Source organism: Cetorhinus maximus, chromosome 9, assembly GCF_964194155.1.
Source record: "Cetorhinus maximus chromosome 9, sCetMax3.hap1.1, whole genome shotgun sequence".
NCBI classification, from domain to species: domain Eukaryota; kingdom Metazoa; phylum Chordata; class Chondrichthyes; order Lamniformes; family Cetorhinidae; genus Cetorhinus; species Cetorhinus maximus.
The window spans coordinates 7,819,127-7,841,055 of record NC_135887.1 but is presented as its reverse complement, the minus strand read 5'-3'; the positions used below and the strand labels follow the sequence as shown (position 1 = coordinate 7,841,055).

Here is a 21,929-nt window from a genome sequence, read left to right as displayed (position 1 = left end):
AATGCATGCACAGCTTTATTAAAACTAATTGCATTTTAACTAACTTGATTGAGTTTTGATAAGGTAATAAGGTTGATATGGTGGACATGGGCTTTTCACTCAGTGTCTATCACTCCTGCCTCTGAGTCAGAAGGTTGTGGGTCCTTGTCCCACTCCAGAAATTTGAGTAATGTGTCCATTTTAAGCACGAGGCGATGGTGTAGTTGTATTGTCACTGGAATAGTAATCCAGAGACTCAGGGTAACGCTCTGGGGAAAAGGGTTTGAATCCTGCCACGGCATATGGAATTTGAAAACTATGCTCTGGTTTCTCTTCAGATCGTATAAATCTTTCACCTTTTACTAAAGATTTCCATGGAGAGGAACGTTCAGAGTTTGAATTAATTTTTTGTTGCCCTGCTTTTGTGATGGGGCGGACACTCCCACCCTATAGGATGGAGCAGAAGTTGGCGGAATGGCGAGCACGGCAGAGAAGCGACAGCAGGTTTCGGGGAAGCTGCGGGGTTTTTAGCGCCGCGTGGGAGCGGCTGTGGCCCCAGAGAGATGAGGCAGAGTCCCGGGAGCGACCTGAAGACACAGCCGAGGGCAGTGCATGTGAGGCCACGGGTCCAGATGGGGAGGCCCAGGGCATCCTTCTCCCTCTGGTCTCTGTTCAGAGCCCGAGCTCGGCTACCTTCCTCCCTCCCCACAGCCCAAACCCATGTCCTCTGCACCGTGTGCGCATCTAGACCCTCAGCCCCTCCAGCAGCACAGCCTGAAAACTGTCCACCTCTTACAGTCAATAAATAGGCTGAGAGAGTAGAATGAGGGACCCTAACTGTCCTGAATGTTCTAATTCAACATGTAAAAACACAATTGAAAACTGTAAACATTAAATGTTAAAGCTTAAAAGGCATCTGATAAAGTGTCGCATATAGGCTTGCCAGCAAAGTTGAAGCCCATGAAATAAAAAGGAGCAATGGCAGCATGGATACAAAGTTGGCTGAGTGACAGAAAACAAAAGTGGTGGTGAACGGTTCTTTGGCAAGCTGAAGGGAGGTAAACAGTGGGGTTCCTGGAGTCAGTACTAGGACCCCTGCTATTCCTGATATAATATTATGACCTGGACTTGGGGGTACAGGGTATAATTTCAAAATTTGCAAACCACACAAAACTGGAGGCTTCAAGAGGACATAGACAGGCTGCTGGAATGGGCAGACATATGGCAAATGAAACTTGATGTAGAGGAGAGTGAAGTGATACATTTAGATAGGAAGAACAAGGGGAGGCAACATAAGATAAGGGATACAGGAAGAGGAGGCCTGGGACTACATTTGAGCAAATCGTTGAAGGTGGCAGGGCAGGTTGAGAAAGTGGTTAAAAAAACATATGGGATCCTGGGTATTATAAATAGATGCATAGGGAGTTATGATGAACGCTTATAAAAAGTTGGTTTGGTTTCAACTGGAGCATTATCTCCAATTCTAGGGCAACCATACTTTAGGAAGGATGTGATGGTTTTATTACGAGAATGGTTCCAGGGATGAGGGACTTCAGTTATGTGGCTGGATTGGAGAAGCTGAGGTTGTTTTCCTTAAAAGGGAAAGTTGAGAGGAGATCTGTTAGAGATATTCAAAATCATGAGGGGTGTCGACAGAATAAATAGAGAGAAACTCTTTCCATTGGCGGAAAGATCAAGAACTAGAGGACACCGATTTAAGGTGAATGACCAAAGAGCCAACGGCGATTAAGAAGAAAAACATTTTGAAGCAATGAGTGGTTAGGATCTGGAATGTACTGCACGACTGTGTGGTGGAGGTTCAACTGTGGCTTTCAAAAGCGAATTGGATAAGCATCTGAAGAGAAAAGAATTGCAAGTCAACAGGGAAAGGGTAGGGTAGTGGGACAAGCTAAATTGCTTTTGCAGAGCACTAACATGGGCCAAATAGCCTTCTTCCATGCTATAACCATTCTCTGATTCTATGAAAAGGGTACTTATGCTATAAGTACCACGGCTGAAACTTTCTATGGCAAGTTTAATGGGTAAAAGCAACAACTTCACGAACCCCATGAGATAGTCAAGAGCAAGGTGCTACTTTTTGCAAAGCTAATGGCAGAGCAGTGCACACTGTCCACCAACTTGTGGTGAATCACAAGGTCTCTCTTCCACACCACAAGGTGCTGGAGAATTTACACATTAATATTAGTGAGCTTCACTAAACTCGGCGTTATTTTGGCAGCAAATTCTAGGTGAATGTCACCTGACCATAGCATGCACAGAGAAACATTAAGAGCAGCTGCTGAAAAGCATGGGTCATCTGGCAGTAGCACGGGCTGTTGAGCAGTAGAATCATGTTAAAATGCTCTGCAAAGCACATTTGGCTAGAAAAAAAATTCACAACCCCCGCTCCACCTAGAATCAATTAGTCTCCGAACCCCTCTCCCAACTGAGAAATCCCCGGGGATTGAAACTGAGATTTCTTTGGTCTGCATGGCATGTGACCAAGTAGTGCAACTGCCTGCTGGGCTTCCAGAAGTGTTCGGCCTAATTTATTTTGATTGAAAGACTATGATCACCATAGTGACGATCGTTTGTCAGAGGAGTACTTCTAAAGCACATAAGTACTTTAATAAAAACATTATGGGTGGGTGTTACAAGATTGGATTTGCTTGCCCTGTTCAGTGAAACAGGGGAAGTAGAAGAGAAATTAAAATTGTTGAGAAGAGCAAACAACAAAAAAAACTAGACCCCTGGTGTGTGTGTGTGTGTGTGTGTGGGGGGGGGGGGGGGGGGGGGGGGGGGGGCCTATACATAATATTTCTTCACTCAATAATTAATGCTGTAGGTTACTTTTGTCTTTGGCATTTCAAATTTTACTTCATTATTTCAAACTGGTAGGACTGGCAAAATGGTTCATTTTAATAAATGCAAAGGGTTGCCAGGCAGGAGCTGCAAAATGTTTGTAATGACAAGGCTCCACTACAGCTCCTTAAACCATTTCTTACTACCAGATGCAAGGAGGTGAGAAATGTTGAGCACGAAAACCATGTTAAAATGCTCTGCAAACCAGATTTAACTAGAAAAGAGATCATAATCTTTCAAGTGTTTGTTTAGAAACTCCCAGATTTTCATCCCACAATCAGCTGGTACTTCCCAATAGCAGCTCACTCTCCCACTTATAAACAAATCCAACTCCCCCGCCACAAACAATCTCCAGCTTCCCTATCTTTCATCTCTCCAGTCCAGCTGAGAAGCAACTCATCCCCCCCAACGACTTGCCCCTTCAGAAGCAATTCATATGCCTTCCCCCAACCCACCATCTGTAACCTTATCCCTTACCCCCTCTAGCTCATCCCACCAGTGAAAAAAAATGGTCTTTAGCCCATTGTTGCCCCCACCAAGAAGAAAAAGCTGTCATCTGCTCCCTACGGCACTCACTCCTCCCTCATCCCCTATTGCTCTTCCTTCTTAAACTTCCACCTGTTCCCTCTTCTCCTAGTCTCAATGTGAAGAAAATGGACCAAGCCTATTGCAATTCCCCCTTTCCCTGAAGAAAAATTAGCCAGTGCCACTCAATCTCTCTCGATTCTGGTTAGCTCCTTCTCTTTCCTTGTCCCCCTCCTCCATTCTTCCCATTCCCTCTCACCGTCTCCCCTATCTGGATCCAGTTATCCTGTCTTCTAACACAGCGTAACCTAAATGTTGCACTTGTTCTTGACTCCGTGTGTATAACAATATGGGAAAGATCAACAAGAAATATAAATGAATAAACAAAAATCTGAAAGCTTCAACATAAAACATCAGTTTATATTGGCATACCACAAGAGGGCAGCAATAGAGGCAATCTATTTTCAGTCCCTTCCTTGAAAAAGACTGGTTTAGAAACATTTAATCATATATCTCAAATAGAATAAGATGCTTTAAAACAGAAGGCCATTTTGCCCATCATGCTTGTACCGTGCTACCTCTGCATTAAAGTCATTTATTATTATAATGTAATTTGCCTACATGTACATGTCCATAACATATTTTTCTTCAAGTCTATATCTGATTCCTTTATAAACATAATTGATTCAGCTTTAATGGCCTGTTACTATTGCATTTCAGATTCTAATAACCCTTTGCATGAAGGCACATTTCTTCCAGTTCCTTTATCCTTTTAGAATGGATTGAAGTTTACACTTCTGATCAACCAGTGGATATAATCTCTCATTTAAATATTTATATATAGACTGAATAGATTTTTAAAATTCAGTATTTGTAAAGCAAACATGCAGCTATTTTGATCACAGAACATCTTCAAAACAGCAATGAGATGTGTGACCAAATAATCTGTTTTTCATCGCATTAGTTAAGGAAGGAATATTGGCCAAGATACTAGAGACACTCCCTACTTTGGATTGCACATGATCTTATGCAACCAAATGTCAGTCCTCCCCTCCACATGCAAAAAAACTAATTCCTCGTTCACCCTACATTGCCTCTGAAAACTCCACTCTCCTACTTTGGAGCCCTGTGGAGAAGTACACCTCTCTTTTAACCCCACTCACCTGCTATCTCATGTGGTGTCAGTTTCAACTGCCACTCCCCATATAAACCACCACCCCCTCATCCCAGTCTTTACTGAGTTCTGAAGATATTCAGAAAAGCGCACAGCTCAAAACATTAAAGAGGGTATTTATCTGCAAAGTCTACTTAAATGAGTAATTCTATCACGCACATTACAATTGTAGGGGAATTCATCACAGGGTCAGGATAAGAATCACATTTATTCACTGGTACACATTAACTGGAATAGCTCATTTTATAGGAATCACAAATTGCAGCCTTGGTTGTTTATTCCCCTCTCCATCCCACCCTTCCTAATCAATTAAAGCAGTGCTTCCCAAACTTCTTCCCGGTATGACCCCATTTTAATGCCTCAGACTGTGTGTGACCCCGGAGTGACAAGCTGGTGGGAGGTGGGGGAGGGGGGGGTTCCACAGTTGTTGAGCAGGACGCTGGAGGCTTCAGTTGTTGAGTCGGGAAGATAATGCTTCAGTTGTTAAGTGCTGATTCAGGGGTGGGGGGGGGAAGCTTCAGTTGTTGACTGGAGGGGTGGAGGCTTCAGTTGTTGACTGTTGGAGAGGTGTGGGGGGGATGGCTTTAGTTCTTGATCCAGGGGCTGAGAGGACACAGTTGAGTGAGTGTGGGGGATGTTGATGGAAAGGCATGGTTTCCTCAAAATAAAATGAGCACCTATGTATTCATAGGCTTTTTTCCCCAGCTGCAATCAGGCCACAGAGAGCTGTCCATTAGAACACCTCCCCCACCAACAAAAAAAAACTTGAGCAGTTGTCAGAAATCAGTCCGAGCTCCAACTCGGCCATTACTGGCATGACCCACAATTTGAGAAGGCCTGAATTAGAAACTAAACCGCTGGCCCAATTGGGGGAGGTGGTGGCATAGTGGTATTGTTGCTGGACTAGTAATCCAGAGACCCAGGTTCGAATGCCACCACAGCAGATGGTGAAATTTTAATTCAATAAAAAAAATCTGGAATTAAAAGTCCAATGATAACCATGAAACCATTGCTGATTGTTGTAAACACCCATCTGGTTCACTAATGCCCTTTAGAGAAGGAAATCTGTCATCCTGTGACTCCAGACCCACAGCAATGTGCTTGACTCTTAAATGCCCTCTGAAATAGCCTAGCAAGCCACTCAGTTGTAACAGTGAACAGAATGTAACCAGATGGACCACCCGGCATCGACCTAGGCACCAGAAACAACAACGGCAATCGCAGCCCTGTCGACCCTGCAAAATCATCCTTACGAACAGCTGGGGGCTAGTGCCATAGACATCCTCATGGAATCATACCTTACAGATAATGTCCCAGACACCACCATCACCATCCCTGGGTATGGCCTGTCCCACCAGCAGGACAGACGCAGCAGAGGTGGCGGTAGTGGTAGACAGTCGGGGGGAGCAAAGAAGAATTCTCCAGGGAGTCCTGCACATTGACCCTGGACCCCATGAAGTCTCATGGCATCCATGGGCAAGGAAACCTCCTGCTGATTACCAGATACCGCCCCCCTTCAGCTGATGAATCAGTGCTCCTCCATGTTGAGCATCACTTGGAGGAAGTACTGAGGGTGGCATCATCGCAGAATGCTCTCTGGGTGGGGGACTTCAATGTTCATCTCAATAACACCACTACTGACGGAGCTGCCTGAGTCTTAAATGACATAGCTGCTAGACTGGGTCTGCGGCAGGTGGCGAGGGAACCAAGAGGGAAAAACATACTTGTCCTCATCCTCACCAACCTGCCTGCCACAAATGCATCTGTCCATGACAGTTTTGGTAGGAGTGACCACTGCACAGAGTCATTGTGGAGATGAAGTCCCATCTTCACATTGAGGATACCCTCCTTCGTGTTGTGTGGCACTATCATTTCGAACAGATCTAGCAACTCAAGATTGGGCATCCATGAGGTGCTGTGGGCCATCAGCAGTAGAAGAATTGTACTCAGCCACAATCTGTAACCTCATGGCCCAGCATATCCCCCACTTTACCATTACCATCAAGCCAGGGGATGAACCCTGATTCAATGAAGAGTGCAGGAGGGCATGCCAGGAGCAGCGCCAGGCATACCTAAAAATGAGCTGTCAACCTGGTGAAGCTATAAAATGGACTAATTGTGTGCTAAACAGCATAAGCAGCAAGTGATAGACAGAGCTAAGCAATCCCACAACCAACAGATCAGATCTAAGCTCTGCAGTCCTACCATATCCAATCGTGAATGGTAGTGGGCAATTAAACAACTCACTGGATGAGGTGGCTCCACAAATATCTCCATCCTCAATGATGGAGGAGCCCAGCACAGCAGTGCAAAAGATAAGGCTGAAGCATTCGCAACAACCTTCAGCCAGAAGTGCTAAGCGGATGATCCATCTCGGCCTCCTCCGGAGTTCCTCAGCATCATAGATGCCAGTCTTAAGTCAATTCAATTCACTCCACGTGATATCAAGAAACGGCTGAAGGCACTGGATACTGCAACGGCTATGTGCTCTGACAATATTCCAGCAATAGTACTGAAGATTTGTGCTCCAGAACTTGCCGCGCCCCTAACTAAGCTGTTCCACCACAGCTACAACACTGTCATCTACCCGGCTATGTGGAAAATTGCCCAGCTATGTCCTGTACACAAAAAGGACAAATCCAACCCGGCCAATTTCCGCCCCTTCAGTCTACTCCCCATCATCAGTAAAGTAATGGAGGGGTCATCAACAGTGCTATCAAGCGGCACTTGCTTAGCAATAACCTGCTCACTGATGCCCAGTTTGGGTTCCGCCAGGGCCATTCAGCTCCTGACCTCATTACAGCCTTGGTTCAAACATGGACAAAAGAGCTGAACTCTTTGCTGAACTCCCGAGGTGAGGTGAGTGTGACTGCCCTTGACATCAAGGCGGTATTTAACCGAGTGTGGCATCAAAGAGCCCTAGCAAAACTGGAATCAATGGGAATCAGGGAGAAAACTCTCCCCTGGTTGGAGTCATACCTAGCACAAAGGAAGATGGTTGTGGTTGTTGGAGGTCAATCATCTCAATTCCAGGACATCACTGCAGGAGTTCCTCAGGGTAGTGTCCTCAGCCCAACCACCTTCAGCTGCTTCATCAATGAAGTGTAGATGTTTGCTGATGATTGCACAATGTTCAGCACCATTTGTGACTCCTCAGATACTGAAGCAGTCCATGTCCAAATGCAGCAAGACCTGGACAATATCCAGGCTTGGGCTGACAAATAGCAAGTCACATTAGTATCACAGAAGTGTCAGGCAATGACCATCTCCAACAAGAAAGAATCCAACCATCGCCGGAATGTTCAATGGCATTACCATCAATGAATCTCCCACTATCAACATCCTGGGAGTTACCATTGACCAGAAACCAAACTGGACTGGCCATATAAATACTGTGGCTACAAAAGGTCAGAGGCTAGGAATCGTGCAACGAGTAACTCGCCTCCTGACTCCCCAAAACCTGTCCACCATCTACAAGGCACAAGTCAGGAGTGTGATGGAATACTACCCACTTCCCTGGATGAGTGCAGCTCCTACAACACTGAAGAAACTGGACACCATCCAGGACAAAGCAATACACTTGATTGGCATCACATCCACAAACACTCACTCCCTCCACCACTGACGCACAGTAGCAGCAGTGTGTACCACCTACAAGATGCACCGCAGGAATTCACCAAGGCTCCTTAGACAGCACCTTCCAAACCCACGACCGCTACCACCAAGAAGGACAAGGGAAGCAGATAGATGGGAACACCATCACCTGGATGTTCCCCTCCAAGCCACTCGCCATCCTGACTTGGAAATATATCGCCGTTCCTTCACTGGCACTGGGTCAAAATCCTGGAACTCCCTTCCTAATAGCACTGTGGGTGTACATACACCACATGGGCTGCAACGGTTCAAGAAGGCAGCTAACCAACACCTTCTCGAGGGCAACAAATGCTGGCCCAGCCAGCCAGTGAAGCCCACATCCTATGAATGAATAAATTTAAAAAACAGTCCCTGGTACATATGGTTCCTTACCTAGTGGTCAGCACTTAGTTGGCAATCAAAACTGCTCAGCCTAGTTCATTCTGATAGCCACTGTAGCAATACAATCACTTGTCAGAGATACTCCTAAAGCACGTGAGCACTGCAAAATAATAGTTAGGAGTTCCAAAATTGGATTTGCTCAAGCACAGAAGTAGGAGAGAATTGAAAATTGCCGAGAAGAGGCAGCATTAAAATAAATCTAGATCCTTCTGGTCTCTGTGGCCCAGAACATTTTGGTCCAGATCTACCGGTCTCTGGATTGTTGGAGACTGGACTTTTGACCCCACAGAAGTCCTAACGCGTTGACCTCTGTGGACCAAAGTAGTTTCACCTTGTGATGGGCAATTTTCCTGCTCCCTGGGGCCCTCCACGAAAGTCTCCAACTCTAGTTCCATGGGACTAAGCTACCGAGGAAATGTTAAGATAGAAAATTCCTAGTGAAGCCTCTGGATAGGACTGATCCCTTAAATCCCTCAATGCCCTCCATCCGCCCCTCCCCGCCCCCCCACCCGCACCTAGAAATGTTTTGCCCTAAAAATGCACATCAACTCTTTAATAAAGAAATTTTTTGTTGTTGCAAAGTAAAGCAAGGATGCATTACGCAACTGTTAGAACAATGCTCAACAGCTCAGCAGAAGTGGCTTCAGTAGCCACATGTTAATTTCATTCTATGTCTTATCCTTCGTAAACTGAAGTCATCCCTTGAAGTCATCCAAAATTCTGCTGCCCATGTCCCTTGCACCAAGTCTCATTCATGCAGCACCCGGTGCTCAGTAACCCACACTGGTTCTGGGTTAAATAATGCTTTAATTTTAAAATGCTCATCCTAGTTTTCAAATTCCTCCATGACCTCATTCCACCCTGTAACCTCCTCCAGCCTTACAACCCTCCAAGATCTCTGCACTCTTCCAATGCTGACCTCTTGCCAATGATTTTAATCACTCCACCATCAACTTCCTTGCCTTCAGTTGCCAAGGCCCTAAACTCTGAAATTCCCTCACTAAAACCTCTCCGCTTCTCTCTCCTTTTAGTCCTTAAAGCAACTTTGACCAAGCTTTTGGTCATTTCCTAATATCTCATGTGGCTCAGAGTCAAATTTTTATTGTATTACACTCCTGTGAAGCACCTTGGGCTGTTTTCTCACACTGAAGGCACTTTATATGAGTACAAGCTGTTTTATCAGTTTAATCATTTACTATGGGCTCCTTTCATTTATTTTAAATTTTACTTCCGGGAGTTTCAATGATTTTCTTTCACATACTCCTTGAAACAGCCACAACAAATGACCAAAAGATACATGAAGTTTAAAAAGTATATTTGTTCTGAGAATACAAAAAGGCCGTCTTTTTCAAATCAGAATTATTTAAGTTAGTAAATTGGAAACAACGTAACCAAAGTTCAGTTCTTAAAATTAAGTCTGCCGAAAAAGATATACAACCCTTTACAATCACTGTTCAGTATTGTGAGAAGCTTGCCAACAATTGCACTTTGTGTCACCCAGTAATTCTGGATTTTAACCACAACTTCTAGTGCACAATGCAGTTAGAACTGTAGTATTGATGGATGAAAAATTCAATAAAAGCTGTACAGGTACCATATTCAGTCTGCAACAAGCAAACATAGGTTTATTTCAATAAACGTTTCCATTTTTAAAAAAATTAAGCTTAGTGATTGATGTTCTTGTAATGCAAAGCATACATCAAAACTTGCCAATCTAAATGCTGCCCAAGAAGCTTTGAGGTAATAATTAGGATTAATGTGATGTGTCTCAAGCATGCAACTGTGGTATGATAATTAATTATTTTTCCCCCAACATAATTGCATTTACATGGAGTTTTCCAAGATTTCTTTTCTTGTCCATTTATAAATACTTTTTCAAACTGGTCCAGTTAAATATCAGTAACTGTGCTGTATACAGAGGAGCTGAAGGTATAAAGACAAAGTATCTTTCAGTAAATTCAAAATTCTAGGTGCAGGCTGGTTCTATTCATTATAAAATAATCACATCACTTGTGAAAGAACATGTGCCTCCCTCATGTCAACCTTCCACTTCAGTATATCTCGAACAAAAGAAAATTCTTCAACATGGCAAGTCTTTTCTAACAAACACAAAACACCCTTTGCTCAGTCCCCGAGGAACTGCTTGTCATTTTGGATCATTATAGTCATCAAGGCACCAGCTGGCTTACATTGTCTGTAAACCTACATATTACAAATTACTTAACATATCAAACAACTAGAGGTATAAAAATTATTTTAATAAACATACGCAGCACACCAAATAGGCTTAAGCTTCACTCAAATCAAATGAAAAGAACGTTAAATAAATTAGGTCAAGTCGTGGCAATAGAATTGTAAGAAATTTAATTAAATCACAGTATATAAATGAAAGTTCATTTTAATCAAAGTACTGGCATCATTTCATGTGACATTCATGTTTTTTTTTCATTCCTGTCAGTGTTCTTCCTTCCTCTCCTGAACTGACTCCTTGCTGGGTTTTGGGTGCAGGGGCATGAGTCACTTTCTGGTATTTCCCTCAAGGGGGCATTACTTGTGAACCTTTGCATGTTGCATTGAATATTGCATGCTTTTGAATACAGAAGGCATTGGTCTGATTGTGATACTTTCTTCACCTGAAAGCCACACCAAAACATCCTATCTCAAGGGTTTTGTGATTAACTGTTGTATCCTTATGATCAACACTCCTAAGATCAATTATCCTTGAACAGGTTGGTTCATGCTTTGTTGAATCCCATCTCTACAGTCTCTTACAATTCTCTATTCCACTTATCTTATCACCACTCTGGACTTTTGTGCCTTCATCTTTCTTTGCCACACCACTGTCAACACTGCTTTCAACGGCTCTCTGAAATTTCCCCTCTAGCTTTTCCTGTTGCACAACCTTCCTCCTCAAAATATCTTTGTTTCTCCACTTCTGAGTCCTCCTTTAAAAACTTATGCGACTAAACCATTAACCTCCCCTACGAATCACTTCTGGCTCAGCATCCATTTTGTTTACATTTAACTGTGAAGTACCTTGGGACTTTTTTTTTCCTGAGAAAGGCATTATACAATTCCAAGTTGCTGTTGCTACAGTGATCTAATATCATTGCTATTTAAACCATGAGTGAAATGCTAAAGCAATCTTCAGTAAACCTCAGCTCCTCTAAAATTTTACTCCCCAGATGCTATCCTGTTCAAAGGTCAGTTCTCCCAATACCCCCGTCCTCGTTGATCTGCATAAACAAGTGTTTGCCCATTGCCTCAAACTTGAGGCAGTCATTTTTGTATTTAATTCCCTCTACCCCATCCACCCACCACCCCAGCTTTTTCTAGTTCTACAACTATATTCTGATCTTTGTTTATTTTGGCTCTGGTCTTGTGAATCCTCTCCATCCCTTTTGCTTCACTTTTCAAATGTTCTTCTCACTGGCCTCTGCCCCAATCCTCCACAATCTATAATTCGCTCCAAGCACAAAATTCCACACTTCTGCCAACTGTCCCCGAGCTATACTGGTTCCCTTGACCCCAGCGAGTTATCTTCACCTTAAATCTTACTGTAATTTCACTCCAATTTTAATGATCTCCCTTGTGTGCTCCCAAATTCACCATTTCATCTTACAACACAAAGCATGTTGTCCTTTGCTTCATCACTGAAAGCCTCTATTAGCCACAATATTCTACCCTTTGGACCTCATTCTGCCATGCCACTTCCCCTTTTGCATTCAAAATTTTTTGCTTCAGAAGTGGTTCTAGTTCACATACTACTTCTCTCCATTTCGATCTTTCCCAGCTTGCTTAGGATTTACTTTTCTTTCTTGTTATAATATGCTTTGAGGCATCTTCAAGGGGCACTATGGATATGAATTTTTTTGCTTTATGGTTTATGACTACAAAAGCAAGTTAAAGTTCCTCCTTCACAGTGTTTCTTGACAAGTGAACCACTTCCCTCCGGTTTCTCATCCTTGGTCAGCCAAGGCAAAAAGTAGTCCCTGTAATGACTGCACATCTTTCACAGTTCTAATTTACACCACTTGGTTTTCTTCATTTTCCTCAAGCATCCAGTGCAAGGGGACTAAATATTTCAGAGAAATACAATTCTACAAAACCCGTCTATGGACACCACTGCTAATTCACTTGCCTCAGCATTTTTGCTTTGGAGTGAATCTTGCCATCATATGGCGTTCTATTGGTTCAAATGTAGGTGATAAACAGCTTCTGCGTAGGTCAAATTGAAAGGCCACAGGTGCAGACACTTCATCAAAACAGGGGAGCTCTGCACTGCCAAAGACACTTCAGGCAAATAGATATGCTTACATTCATTAAGAATATAAAACTCAACTCCAAAGTCTGATTAACCTATTAATTTTTCTCCTCTCTTCCTGAAGGTCCCAACATTGCTTGGGGTATGGCTTCCAAGGAACAATAGCAAGAGATATTCCCTTTTAAAGTTTAAAGATGGGCAGGAGCAGGATAGTGGTAGAGCAACATGGGAAAATGTAAAAAATTTAGTCCCAATGTTTGGTTTGCTGTTGACGAAAATTAATGTTAATAACCATTGTTCACCTCTAAAGAGAGTAAAGTTAGGGGGAAAAGTTAGTGTTCAACATTCATCCAACCAGTTCAAAAACTAAACTGGCAGCAATTGCAGCATCAGTACCTTATTAAGTGATAATTTTTCACGTGACACAATGTAGTTAGTGATGGTGAACGAGTCAACTATACTTTAGCCAATCCAAATTTTCCCCAGATATTTACACATGGGAGGACATTTTGCTTAAAATTAGTGGCTGTTCTGATGCTGGGGTAAACATTGTCCCGCAATGTTAGCTCTAGGCGACTGTCTATTCTTGAGCTAACTTGGGTTGTCTTATCCTTGCAGCACATACTACACATTGTTTCTTCCAGATCTACTTTCACAGCTGCTTTTCATGACTGTAGCTGGTAATTTATGTCACTTTTTAATTTTCTTTAAATCAGCAGGTGCAGGAAGACAATAGCAGCAACCACACAAATGCTGGCAAGGCCCAAACGACCCACCCTTAAATGGAGGGATAGAAGATATAACCATTCTTGAAGGTGACAGGAAGGACTGTATCATTAAAAACTGTGCCAGGGAAAAACAAACATTCCTTAATAAAGATGTTTTAAAAATTGTTTAAATATATCCTTATATAAATTGTGTTTTTGGTATCCTTTTTGAAGTTGATAATTTTTCGATGTATCTCATTCAGTTTTCTTAATAGGCACATAATATAAAGAAAGCATAACTGACAATGTCCTTCCATAAAAGAACCTTTGAGCTTAATTAAAAATATTTGTTACACAAATCACATTGCAAGGGAATTTTTTCAAATGGTTTCATGAAAAAAAGAGAGTATTGTAAGTAACAGAAAATGCTGGAAAAACTCAGCAAGTCTGGCAGCATCTGTGGAGAGAGAAACAGAGTTAATGTTTCGTGTCCGTATGACTCTTCTGAGCTCTAAAGAGTCAATACGGACTCAAAACGTTAACTCTGTTTCTCTCTCCACAGATGCTGCCAGACCTGCTGAGTTTTTCCAGCATTTTCTGTTTTTATTTCAGATTTCCAGCATCTGCAGTATTTCGCTTTTATTATGATGTTGCAGTTCAATGGCCGAGATTTTCTGGCCCCATCGTGGCGGGACGTGGAGTGTGAGATTCGGCGGCCCAACCTAAAGTCCATTGACTTTCGGTGGGACCGAACGATTCCGGTGGCGGACAGGGCAAGAAAATCCCACCCAATGTCTGCAGGGAGTCACAGACCAATTTGGAAGACTTACTGGCCCCTTAAAAGATGAGGAAAAAGATCAGCAAAACAAAACGGCAGAAAACATAATTTTTTTTTTAAACACTTCACACCAGCAATCCTTTTGGAATAATTCAAAGGGAAGAATGTTAATCTGAGTCCAAGGAGAACATGGAAAATAGTAATGAACTGATTATTAGAAAAAAAAAGCGTGATAGAACGGTATTCATAAATAGGTTGGACCTCATCCAAGGATGCTTTAGGAAATGAGGGCAAAAGTAAGGGCAAGTTACAAAATGTTTTGTAGTTTATTAAACTGAGAGGCTATACCTGAAAAGTGGAAAAAAAACGTTGGTCAAATTTTCCAAAAAGGCCAGAAGCATGACTAAGAACCAAAGTCTCTTATTTTATGTAGTGGAAGAAACATTGACATCTATTATAAAGGAAGCTTATCTTATGAATTAAGATATTTATTCTACACTAAAAATCGGGTTTTAAAGAGATCATGTAAATGAATTTACTGATTTTTTTTAAAGCAGGAAATGGAATTAATGAATGTTAATGATGTGTTCAGTGTAAAATGATGACAAGGTGGTACTTAATTAACAAGATAGTTATGATTAAAGTAAAAGACTTGGGGATCAAGAAGCAAAGTCTTACAGGGTAACCAATATTCAGGGAACCATGCTCCAACAAGATGTCATCACTTTCAAGAGATATGCTAGAGTCAAAAGAAATTGGCAACAAAATGGTGGGTATAAGGTGTACTTAAACCTTTAAAAAGTTTAGAAGTTGAATGTTACAATTTATAGACAAAATCAAGTATGCTGGAGTTTGATAAAAGCAGAATGTTCAGAGAATACTCTATGGAGGTGAATTTAATTTCAAGATGACAAATAAGACATGTCGTTAAGTGAGGAAAATAAAAAAAAAACAAATTAAAATAGTTAACCAATATGCAGTGTACTCAACGCATTACTGCAATTGCACAGACGAGTTTTTTTTATTCGTTCTTGGGATTTGGCCATTGCTGGCTAGGCCAGCATTTATTGTAAAACATTCGCTATCTAAAAGGGGAAACAGATTTATGTCTGAAGAAATTATATGGCACTACGAAATATTAATGAAACCACAAATTGGAGCAGCGTATCCGGATGTGGTCATCATACTTCTGAAAAAAAGCACAGTAGAAAAAATTGAGTGGGATAATGCCGGGTTTAGATCACTTAGCTGGGAAGGTAGAAAATTAAACCTATTACTTTGAAAAAAAATGCAAATTTTCAAAAATGTGGTTGCAAAGAAGTATTTTTATACAAAAATTGAGAATCAAGGAACATAATTTCAAGTGATGAGGCCTGGAGCTAAAAGAATTAACTACAGAAATAATGCTTTCGTACTTAAACTATTTATTTATTTACTACACAATGACTCTTAAATGTTCGAAGAGGAATCAATTTACGATTAAGCAAAAAGACAAAGAAGATATGGATCTGGATTACAAGAAAGAATAAAAGCTGGACTTGGATGACAAAACAACCTGGATGAACTGAGTTGTGCATTCTTGCTCCTACATTATAGTAGCTTTTAAACACCTGATGCAGCAACAATATACATGCCAGTGTATTGTAGAACCGTCAAATTGTATCCTATCCCTACAGAAATAGAACGCTTTTTTAAGAAAACAACAAAGAGGTAGAGTGCATTAATATTAAGGGGTTACTGTGGATACTTTATTTTGTCATGATAAATTAATAATGCTTTCAGCTGTCTAAATGGACAGAGTCACCGAACTCCAAAATGCAAGTGGCTGATTAGTGCTTTACATCAATAAGCAGTCACACCATAGTTCCCTATACAATTCCAGATATCAAACAGGGACCAGATGCATTACAGCAGCAGATGAGAAGCAGGTCATGTGGTCAGTCACTTGATGTTGGAATGACCCGTGACACAAGGAGATCGCGAAACAATGGGGCTTAAGAGCTCAATGGAGCTTGTTACATATTTTCTGAGAAAATATTCGAGCAATATTTCATCATCATTTGGCTGACAACTATAAAGTGATAATAAGTAAGCTTGACAGTAAATAGCTGTGGTTTCATGTCAGATGCATGTGTTTGAAATCCCAAGGCTGAAAATTATTTGTTGGCATTTACTTCACAGTCTCCATATTTCACAGTTCTGATAGACAACAGGAAATGTGGATGCTGTGAACATTAATAAAGACTAAATAAGCATAAATCCAGATCTGTGCCCATTTTATTAATTACCATCAACAGTCCAGAGTTTAAAAATAAATTACTTTTTTAAATTGTAGCCCCCATTAATGATCACAATCATAGCTATAAAGAACCAAGAAAACAGGAAGTATTTTCTTTGTCCAAAGTTTTTATTTTGTTCTTTTGGCATGATTTTTCTATTTGTCTGGCAGGCCAAAAAAGTGTTAAACTCTGTGCATAAAGTCATCTGCACATTTTTTCTTTACCACCAAATGTTACAATGTATCCCCTCCCAATGGACATGCATTTTACAAAAGCCCATTTGTGGTAAAATATGATCACCACAATTTAATTCATTTTTTAAAAAGTAAAACACATTGTTTTACCATCTGAAGTACCACAAGTTTACCTTTGTTACAGTCACATAGGATGCAATTTGAGTCTTTATTAAGAGCCATTTTGGCAATATGACAGGGACGGAAACCCGATTGGAGGGATTCAAACATGGAGTTCCAGGAAAGATGGGCACGGATTTGGGAGGAAACAACACTTTTAAGAACTTTGGAGAGAAAAGAGAAATTGGAGATGGGTGGTAGCTTGCCAGGACAGTGAGGTCAGGGGTTTTTTTTTTTGGAGAAAAGGTGTGACAACAGCAGATTTAAAAGGACAGATGGACAACACCTGAAGAGAGAGAACCGTTAATAATATTGGCTAACATGGGAACCAAGAAGGGGAAATTGGCTGGTCAGCAGTTTAGTGGGAGACGTTTGAGGGAACAGGAGGTGGGTCCCATGGAGATGAGCTCGGAGAGGACATAAGGGGAGATAGAAGAGAAACTAGAGAAAGATGACAGGTCGGAGCTAGTGGACGGGATGAATGCAGCAGAGACAGGTGATTAATAGTGTCCATCTTAATGACAAAGTAGTCCATGAATTCGTCACACTTATTGTTGGAAGAGACATGGAATAGGAGTCTAAGACAACAGTTTGCAGAAGAGAAAAAAAATTGCTGGGGGAGTATATTTGCATTCCAGGGTGATCCTGGAACATTGTCACAAGATATGCACTAGTTATGTTTATAAACAAATTTTTAAACCCTGGAGTAATTAATCAATAATCTCTATAATATCTATAGAAGCTAAAAGCTACACTAAATCAATATAATTATTCCAACTACTGGCTGATCTCCATAAACTGGTTAGTTTTAACACTTTGACTTAAATGCTATCAAGCAGATATAGAGCACCATATAAAAGCGTGATGCAGCTTAATGACTAATAAAAATATTAGTGAAGTGCAGGGTGTCACATGAAAACTATTAAGCAAATTTTAAAGACCAGTATTAACATTAGGCTGAACATTTCTCAAGTTATCCCACATCCTAAATCACAGCTCTCATACTATTTGCCCCTAGAATAGCACAGAGGAATTTTGCCTCACTGTCATATGAAAACCTAAGTGTCATGAGGAAATAATCAAAGACAACTGGTTAACAAAATGGCTAAAAAGAATCTTTATTATGTTGTTCCCTTTTTAATGATCCCCAAGATGTTTGCTGCTACCAAGCAACTTCGGATGTACCACTATGTCAGATATCCTGCCTACCAAAAATTGCAGAAAACGAACATGCAGATCTGACATACCCCAAAGAAATAGTGAAGTGCCCACCTGTGATGGATGTTTCTATCACTACGAAATCATATTACAAAGAAAATCTAGTAGATTTCCAATAGAAAAGAACTTTCCCCAATTCTCTGCAATAAGCTCACAGTTAATAATAGCAGAGCCAAAATAAACTAAAGGGTGCAATTGTCAGGAAGATAGGAATTCTCATAATATTACTGGAATTTATGATAAAATAGTGGCATGTTTGTGTGTGCGTGCGAGCGAGAGAGACTTAATTGAATTAAAGGCAGCTGATCTGAAGGCTTTGATGTAAACATGGGGGAAGTTTAGAATGTAGGGTGTAAAAGGGCATTTGCATTTTTAAATAAACCAAACTAGGCTGTTTTTCTAATGAGGGGTGAAATGTGTCACCTCGCCAGGTGAAATTTAGAAACAGTATGTTTATTTTTACCAAAGGTTACAGATAAAACTTAGTGTTATGAGAGATTTTTGTCAGAAAGATAAAGTCCAAAGACAGTGAATCAATGGGAATTTGCATTCAAAGGGAAATATGTATAAAGGAGTGAAGGCTGTGGTAAGGGTAGGCATTGTTAAGGTCTAACAAGTGTGAAAAGCCTTCAGCATCTATGCCTCAAACTGCTGTTTTCAAAGAACTAAAGTTAAGAAAACTCACTTTGAATTCGATTGGTTCAGGGTATTGCATATCATTTTGCCTGGGCCTTTTAATGTCTGTGTGTCTTGCTGTTTCCTTAACGAAAGTGTAACTGGAAGTCAGATTAAGTAGGGGGTTTAGAAGTTATCATAGTAGTAATTTGTAGATCTATGCATGTGTTTAAAATTATTTCTCTTATTAATAAATGTTTAATCTAGTTTTGCAAAAACCTATAAGACTTGGTGGTCTTATTACTACTTAATTCAAGGCATGCATCTCGAAATTTATACAAATTGCAAAACAAATTGTGGCAGTTGTTTCAAGTTTCCGTTTGGGATTTGAACAACTCAGCTTTTACCATTGGCTGTGCCATAACACAACTTTAAAGGGGATTCAAGAACAAAAGGTCTGGTAGGTTTATATACAGGTATCCTTGAAGGTGGCATGACAAGTTGATAAGGCTGTTAAGCCTTAGCTGGAGTATTGTGTCCAATTCTGGGCGCCACATTTTAGAAAGGACGTCAAAGCCTTAGAGAGAGGGTACAGATGGGATTTACTAGAAGAATACCACAGATGAGGGACCTTTGTGGACAAATTGGAGAATTTTCTCCCTACAGCGGCGAAGCTTGAGGGGAGATTTAATTGAGGCCTTCAAAATTATAAAGGGCTGTATTGGCAAGAGGGTCAGAAACCAAGGGCTCAAAATTAAGATAATTGGTAAAAACCAGAGGAGATGGAGAATTTTATTTGTGCAGAGGATTGATATGATCAGAAATCCACTGCCTGAAAGGGTGGCAGAAACAGATTCAATAGTAGCTTTCAGAAGGAAATTTGATATATACTTGAAAAGGAAAAACCTGCACAGAAAAAGCAGTGGAGTGGCACAGGCATATTGGGCCTCCTTCTGTCCTGGCTGATTATTGGGAGGTGATAGGTGGCAACATTTTTCTTAGGTTCATGAAGTGAAAAGCTATTCCATTCTCCAATAGAAATAATAAATGTAAACAAAAGTTTAAAGAAATCAGTATGTTTTTCTGCATTGTTAAAGCAACAGTAGAGACCTCTTTGAGTGTTAGAACTCCAGAATATTAACAGGATATGTTCAGCAGTTATTATTGATAGATCAACATGCCCACTGTTATCTCATGTCAATTGAATCCAGATGGGAATAAAAGTCAAAATCTTAAAAACAGTAAGGCAACATCCTGTTCACCTCAACACCTGCTCATCCCAAAAAATTAAAACTCAAGATCATCCAAGTTAAAGTTGACCAAGATTTTCAAAAGGTGCATTTCAGCAAAGATACAGCATGAAAAGGCACCAACCGCAGCATCAATTGTCAGGCATCAAGGCGTTTAGTGCTGAAAGATCATGAATTGTTTTCTATGATTAGGGTGCTACTATAAGTAAAACACATATAAAGTCCACGTTCTCCAATACAAGCACTGTTGGACTGTGAATAACCATAATATTTAGTAACATATTAATATGGAATTGTAAATTACATGATGAATTATATTAAGCAAACAAGGGCAATTACAGTCATCTTAAATGGCAGTCATATTCACCATTACGACAAATGAACTCCCTTCCTCTTCCATGCCAAAGCAAAATCTGGCTAGACTATCTGGACTCAAGCCTTGCTGTGCTGGAAGCTCTGCCTGCTGAAGGCCAACCCACTCATCACATTTCCAATTTACTCACTAGCTTGTCTTAATTTACTGCAAGCAACATTTTAAATTATTACAGTTTCTTTAAATCATTTATTGTGCAGTACCACACACAAAAAATGTTTTCTGTTATTTGCAGAAGTAAAGCTTTGCTCATAATTGCTCCAGTAATAACATTTTGACGTTGCATTGACTTTAAATTAGTAGTTACCTAGGAAACAGTGCTTAAGGCATCATTGAGCCAAAAAAGATTCAACCAAACCATGACAGTAACTACACTTCAATGAGATACTACAGCACAAGGATAACTGAACAAACATTCCTAGTGAAATAGAGAACAGCTTTGTACAGAAATATATATATTTTTTATTTTGTTCTTAACTGTGTATTGAGATTCTGCACCCTTGATCCTTATGTTATTACAGATTAACTGGGGGAAGTAATCACTGTATAAATCTGGATCAAGGGTATTTTTGTGCCAAAAAAAGAAATACATCAACAGTTTTTCAGAGCATCCACTCCTGAGAAAAAAGCCATATGGGCAAAATTCCATTAGCATTTGTAGACTTCCACTTTCAATTCTACACTCTCTTCTCCCTTAAATTAAACTATAACATATAGGAGAAAGGACAAAGAATCTCAACATCATTCTGAACAAAATTAACACAAGTATATATTCTTATATGAATATATTCTCTACTTCATGAGGAAAGTTTGTTCAGTTATCCTTATGCTGTACTATCCAGTTGAAATGTGGTTACTATCAAAAGTATTAAAATAAATCAAAAGAATAATGACTAATTTTAACATTCTTTTAAATGCAGATTCTTTGTTGGGGATTTATATTGAAATCAGCAATATTTATTTTGTATTTGCAAAGTTAATAACAAATTGGTACAACAAGAAATCAACATTTCTTAGAATTCTGTCCTCCCTTTCCAGGCTCCTTCATATAACACATACACATGTCTGATTTTATCGGTGGGCAAGCACCTATTTCCAACCCTTTGTAAATATTGTAGCTGGCTGTAAAGTAATGAAGAGTATGAAAACAAAAAAATACATTCACATATAGCATCGAGTATTGTAGGGTCTAAGGTTAGTAAAACCCTTCCCCAATTTTAAGAATGAAAGAATGAGGTAATGTTTTAATATTGCTCTTTGGCAAGATGAATCAGCACAGATGGCACAAAAATCAACAGTCTGTGATGGAATTACCTATATTTTCCCCAGAGAGAAAGGAAATAGAAGGAATAAAGAATATTATATTAGATCATACATTGTGCATTTTTAACTCACGCATCGAAAGATGATCATAGTAAGAATCTTAAAGCCCAAGTACCAATTTTTAAATATAGTTTTTTCAGTACAAAGGGGGTGGAAACAAAGGGACTGATTAGCTCACTTGACTAGACGGGTTG

General features: G+C 40.3%; 1 protein-coding gene and 1 non-coding gene across 2 annotated transcripts in view; one reads left to right on the top strand and one right to left on the bottom strand.

The window, feature by feature from the left end:
• Nucleotides 1–21,929, bottom strand: part of LOC144684343 (protein phosphatase Slingshot homolog 2-like) — a 172,982-nt gene that overhangs the window by 128,651 nt on the left and 22,402 nt on the right. The gene's annotated exons all lie outside the window — the stretch shown is intronic.
• Nucleotides 298–412, top strand: LOC144685166 (U5 spliceosomal RNA). The gene has a single exon (XR_013577666.1). It is a non-coding gene; the product is annotated as a U5 spliceosomal RNA (small nuclear RNA).